We start from the raw sequence: 6,645 nt of genomic DNA, 5'->3' as shown, positions 1-6,645 counted from the left end.
TTTCCTCATCACAAGGCTACTTAAGCAATTTTGCTCGTTGTAACTGTCGTTCAAACTTGAAAGCGGGGTTGGGGATATTGTTCATGACTATGAGGGATTGATCCAAGCCGTCTTTTGTTCACCACTTCAAAGCTAAAGGCTGTGAAACATGCCATTTTAGAGAATATTCTTTCAACTACTTGTTGATTTAGATTTAAAATGTAGCGGGAATTTCTTAGTGCTGTAATCAGTTAGTTAACTGTGGTAAAGTCGGCTGTTATTGCAGTTTTTTTAAGTTTTTAGAATCTCTTAGATAAATAGTTGTCATTCTGTTAAGAGGTAATCTCACTTTGTTGGAAGATATTTTATTGATTACTGTTTCATTTTACTGTGAATTGTATAGTTTTATCAATTAATGAGAATTGTGTATTTTCTTATGGCTGGATTTGTGGCATCCTGATAATACCTTTATAACAAGTATGGTTACAGAGGATACGATATCGCAAGTGGTCTTAGGGCAAAAGTTTTTAGTGTATTGGAGGAAAAAAACTAGGTCTAGAAGCCACTTTTCCCTGATGGACATTGGAGAAGTAGATAGACCGCCTATACCAGCTAAGAAAACCTGGAATCAAGTTCCATTGAGGTTGTCTGAGCTTAATTGGTGGAAGCTAATCTGGTTTTCTACTGGCATTCCTAGACATGCTTTCATCACTTGGCTTGCTATGAGAAACAAATTATCCACTTAGGATAACCTCTTATAGTGGGGGGTACAAGGGGATATTTCTGTGAATTCTGCAGAAGTTGTATAGAAAGTAGAGACCTTTTATTTTTTAATGCGGTTTGTCAAAAAGAATGTGGAGGAAAGTTATGAAGAGATGCCTCATAGACTCTCTGAAACAAATTGGAAAAAAAAAGTTGTTGAATGGGGCTGGAAAGTTTAAAGTTAAGAGCCATAAAGCTTCCTTATCTAAGTTAGCAATAGGGGAGTGGTATACATTTATGAAGTGACAGAAATTCCAGAATTTATGAAGGAAATATGTTAAGTGAGGAGAAGTTGAAGAAATTGGAGATTGTATAAGGATGTCAGCTAGAGGGAATTTCAAAGACTAGCATCATATATCCCTCTGTAATAGCTGGGATAGTATTCCATTATCTTTTCTCCAAGTGAAGCCAGGGAGTCCTTCGTAGTAGTGCTGTGGTACTTCTTGCTACATCTGTTATTTCTCTACTAGGTGATGGTGTGATTGTATTTGATGCCCTAGTAAGAGTCAAGATGTCACTAAGAAAAGCTACTTTAAATTTGACTTGATTTTTGTTCTGCTTTAAATTTGTCTGCATCATGTCCAGTTGTCTTGTTGCTACAGCTATGCTGGGTGTGGCTTTGTACTGAGTGTTTTTCTTAATAACATATTTTTCATTCATCCTAAAAAGGACAACCAAGTCCAAGATAATGTAGGTACACAACTTTGTAAAATTTGATGAGTTAAATAGAGGAAATAAGTAAATTTGGTATAAATTTCTGTTAACTATTGAAGTTTTCATCCTCAGCAATTTTTGAAAATGAGGCAATTCTAATATGAGTTGAAGTCTAGTGGGTGGATGACATACCACTAACTTGTAAGGAAGAGCTCAAAAGTAATGAAGGCAGTAGTGCAGGCAGAGGAAAGGTTATTATACACACCTCGTTTTCCTTTGTCTTCAAGCATGGAATCAATGGGTACTCTTGAGTCTTTTAGGTTGAACTTCCTCACCATAGATTCTAGTTCTACAGGGTCTTGCTTCACCATTGCAAATTTGCTTGTTTCTTTCTCTATTATCTATAATCAATTGACAAGTGAGATCCAATTAATTTTTCTAAAGAATTTTTCAGAATCTTTTTGAGACTACTTTAAATCTCTTTCTTTCTTTTTTTTATTTTTAATAATTAAAGTTGTTCATATTCAAATTATTTTCAAGTAGACATGTAGTGACTCGAAAGGGGTCTTGCAATCCATGGAATCCATCGCCTGGAAGCACATGAAAATGTGTTTATAAGGAATGATCCCTTCAATGTGTAGAGCCTTTTCCTAGCGCAACCTGGGAAACCGGGTATGGGTCCAAAACGGACAATATCTACACAGTTGGGGTCGTTACATGGTATCAGAGCCATCCTGCCATGTGGGTCCCACATGCGAGGATGCGTGTGCTCGTAAGGGGGTGGATTGTAGTGACCCGAAAGGGGGTCTTGCAATCCATGGAATCCCACATCGCCTAGGGAAGCATATGAAAATGTGTTTATAAGAAATGATCTCCCTTCAATGTGTAAAGGCCTTTTCCTAGCGCAACCTGGGGAAGAACAAAACCGTGAGGGTATGGGTCCCAAAGCGGACAATATCTACACATGGGGGGGTCGTTACAAGACATTTATTATTAAAAACTATTTGCAACTAAAAAAATTCTAACCTGCATAAATAAAGACTAATTCATTACATTTCTCAATATGTTGAAATTTGATAAAACAACACAATAAAACTAAAAGAAAACTATCTATTGAATTAACAAACCAATTACTAAAAAAATTATGATTAAAATTTTAATGAATCTATATTTTGGTCACAGTTTTAAAAATCGGATTAGATTAGCTAGTTCAACATTGGTAAAAACTAAAAATCGAATCTTTTTCGGTTTTTTGAAAAATCCGTTTAAAACCATAATTTTGGTATTTCTAAATTAATTTTGATGATAACTATATCTACTTGTCATAATTAATTATAAATTTATTTAATGTTTTCTTTTCCATAAAAATTTGTTAAAAACCGGTATATCCACACATAAAGCAACAACCAAAGTTTTTTTTTTTTTTTTTGAGAAACAAGAACCAAAGAAATTAATAAGTTAAAATTTTAATTTATTTTTTAAAAATTTGGTTGTGGATGCTGGACCCATAGACTATATTATTGATAAAACCTATGTTACTGGCAGTTACCTATGTATCTGTGCAAAGGGGAGTGTGGTATGTACGTAAAAAATGGTTCACCCCCGTTTTACATGAACAAAACTGAAAACACCACTGTTAGTCTGTTAGATCGAACAAAATTTTGCTAGCTTACATGGAGAAGGAGAAAAAGAAATTGTGTGAGAGCTTAACACAAACCATGGAGAGATTTTTCTTCTGTTTTTTCTTTGATATAAAAATTTATTTTTGATACATTTGAGCTCAATTAATACTCCTACGCATTCATTAAAAAAAAATCCCAACAAACAGAACAACAGTAACACGAAATTGCAAATACAGGTCAAATAGGCAAATTAACATTCAGAAAGATAGACTGACTAGTACATAGAAGTAACTTATTGGCTTAGAACTTACAAGGTTTCTAAGTTAACCAAATTCTAATATTCTGGAGGGACTGTTCCAGAAAATTAATTTGCTTCAAGATTCTTAGTTAAAAAAATTTTCCATTCAAATTGCTAGCAAGTTCATTTTAAAGTACACAAACTTACACATTTGCACAGACTCTTTTGTTCCATGAAAATAAATTCAACAGTGATGTGGGAATAAATATTTCCAGCTTTTGAGTTCCGACTTCCAAAGAGGAACCAATTACAGTATAAGTGACACAACAAAACAGGGAAAGTAGATAAGTCATAAGAAACACTGATCCGATTGCCCATACTTTCTGCTGCATTATACAACAGGTCAACTAATAGTCTAAAACCAGGCCTCAATTTCATGTACTAAAATTTTCATTACAATCCTTAAGTAACAGAGGAATCAAGCAATAACAGGTCTCTTACTTTTCTTGTTTATCTTTCTAACTCCCAGGTCTCTCTCTAAAACCATATCAATTAGTGCAAGATCCAAACACAAGATAATCAAGCTATTGTCAGCCCAATGGTTGAGCCTTTTGAGCTATTAACAGCCAAAACATGACTGTTTTTGTAGCATTCTTTCTTATTGCTACATTGTTCCAGTACTAATCACCAACTAGTGTTGGTTTTTTGTAATTCTCATTCTCTATCAAAAGTTGCATGCAAACCAAACCAGAAAGTACAATTACTGATGAGAAAGACTTATTATTTGTCATCAAGTTTTATTTTGAGTTTTGACCAGGGACCAGAGGGCGGTAAGACTGTAAGAGTATGTGCTCCTAATCCTATAATAAGATATTTCCTACTTTTCTTGTCTTTCTCTGACTTTCTGATCTCTCTCTCTAAAACCATATCAGTTAGTGTAGGATCCTACAAACACAAGATATCCTTAATCAAGCTATTGTCAGCCAATGGTGGAGCTTTTTCTTTTTTGAGCTAATCAACAGCCAAAACATGACTGTTTTTGTTGCATTCTTCCTTATTGCTACGTTGTTCCAGTACAAGAATCAACCAACTAGTGTTGGGTTTTTGTAATACTCATTCTCTATCAAAGTTGCATGCAAAAAAGAAACTAGAGTAGTACTATTACTAATGAGAAAGGCTTATTATTTGTCATCAAGTTTTGATTTCTGAAAAGGGACCAGAGGATTAAAAGTCCTATATAGTGGATAGGAAGGGAAATGGAGTCCTTGATGACATGACATTGGCTTCAAGTTTTTGCTTTTGTCAATACTTACAGATAACCACCATAATCCAACCCCAACTCTTCTTCTTCTTCTTATATTTATATGGAAATAAATATATATTGAACCAAATTTAATAGAATATTTATTAACTTCTTAATAGAATACTTGGGTTCTAATTTCCAAGTCTAATAAAATATATTAGTTTATGAATATAATCTCGAAATGAAATACCAAAATTGAATTGTATTGAAACATTTCATTACTCTTATTAAACAAAAATGGGTATTGACTAATTTGGTTTTATCTCTTTCTATGACATCTTTTATATTAAAAGCAAGCAATAACCACTGACTTGTGGAAATTACTCAAATAAAAAGTATGAGGTATTTGGCATGCAACATAATAAAAAATACACAAAATGCACCATACGGTTTAACATGGAATCCATCTAAAGTATTGAATGTACCCCTTTCGTGTGTGTGTGTGTGTATACTTTTATTTATAAAATAATTTAACACCAATTAAATTTTTTAGTGAACTGTTCATATGATAACATGTGGGCTGCTTTGTGCAACACTCATTTACACAAAACAATAGTGCAAGAGTTAAGTGTTGTGCAATGTTAGCTCAAATTGGTTCAAATAAAAAAGAAAATCAAGTACATACCAATAATCCATGTTTAAATTACTACATGATATTAAAAAATATATCTATAAAAAGACAAGTACTAAAAATTACAACCCAAAAATGAATTCAGAAATGTTTTCATGAAAAACAATCATCTAGAGAAAGATCTCATCTTTTTTGCTCATCACTACCTTTTTCTTTAACATATCGGTAGATATATTGAAAATAAAATATTTACAAAAAGAGAGCATATACTAGGAAGAACATAGTGCCTTAGAGAAAATTACAATAAAAATCTAGTCAAACTACATTACAATCTTAATAACATCAACAAATGACCAATTGCTTTCCAAGCCAGACGTCCTGAGAGGAAGAGACGGGGGGCCACAATAGCAAAGAGCAAAGCTCTAAGTAGAGTAGTGAGAGAGGAGATTCAAACCACAAACGTGGAGCACCACAAAAGATGCCAATATGACTAGGCTATCGCTTGAACCCTTCTATGCCTCTTGAATTTGATCCTCTAGTCCTCCGCTTCTTCATCAAATATCTGCAAGATGGTGTGTTAGCTCCCTTGAATGGCTGCAAATAGGCTTTTATCATAGGGTATCTAAAATCAACTAGATAGTATTTCCCTATAAAATAAATAAATTTATCATATAGTACTTTCACATTCACACACAAAAGATATCATTGTAACCAACAATTGACCAACCAATCCAAACAGGCCCTAAAGTCACATGGATCCATCACATTTTGGGTTGTATCGCCCTTTCTTCCATCGCATCAAACACATGTACCATCTAATGGAAGCATAAATAGCAATGGAGTGCGATACAACAACAACAACAACAACAACAAAAACCCAAAACACCGATACAACAACAAAAATCTAAAAAAAACCGAAACAACAACAAAAACCCAAAAGACTGATACAACAACAAAAACCCAAAAGCGACTATCGGTGCTCGGTCGGTTTTTAGGGTTTCTTTTTAACATATTTTCTTAGCAAACAAACGTTAAACATAAAGAGAAAACTATCCCAAATGCAGAGAAAAGAGAGGGTTCTTAACACTTACCAGTAGAGGGCGGAGCAGACGACGGGGCGGGCGACGGAGACGGTGGCGGAGGGAAAAGGAGACGTTGGAGATTCGAGAATTTGAAATTTTGAAACGCAAAATGAAATTTGTCTGTTTAGCGTAATAATAGGACTGTACTAAATTTAACCTCTGCTATACTAATATATACTTACATAGTATATCTTAGTTCGGTCGGTTTCGAGTATTTTAATTTTAATTTTAATTTTTTTTTAATAGGTTTAATATATATATATATATATTTCATTCACCTTCTCCTGGTGCACCTTCTCCCCTTTTATAGACTTCTCTCCATCCCTTATCTCCCTAACTAGCTTGCTTCCAGCTGGATTTTGGGGAATACTTGTCACATCATCCCTCTGTTCTGCCTCCCTTTCATCATGAAATAAGACTTTTGGGAGTATCTA

The 6,645-nt window shown here is 34.0% G+C and overlaps 1 long non-coding RNA gene across 1 annotated transcript; it reads right to left on the bottom strand.

The window, feature by feature from the left end:
* Window positions 1-5,149: 5,149 nt before the first annotated feature.
* LOC136070902 (uncharacterized) lies at window positions 5,150-6,357 on the bottom strand. The gene is made up of 2 exons (XR_010632176.1): window positions 6,221-6,357; window positions 5,150-5,691 (listed from the first exon to the last, which is right to left on the bottom strand). It is a non-coding gene; the product is annotated as an uncharacterized LOC136070902 (long non-coding RNA).
* Between the last annotated feature and the right edge of the window lie 288 nt (window positions 6,358-6,645).

Source organism: Quercus suber, unplaced genomic scaffold (genome assembly GCF_002906115.3).
Source record: "Quercus suber isolate HL8 unplaced genomic scaffold, Cork oak 2.0 scaffold_15, whole genome shotgun sequence".
NCBI classification, from domain to species: Eukaryota; Viridiplantae; Streptophyta; class Magnoliopsida; order Fagales; family Fagaceae; genus Quercus; species Quercus suber.
Note: the sequence above shows the minus strand (reverse complement) of the source record. Positions and strands in the feature narration are given on the sequence as shown.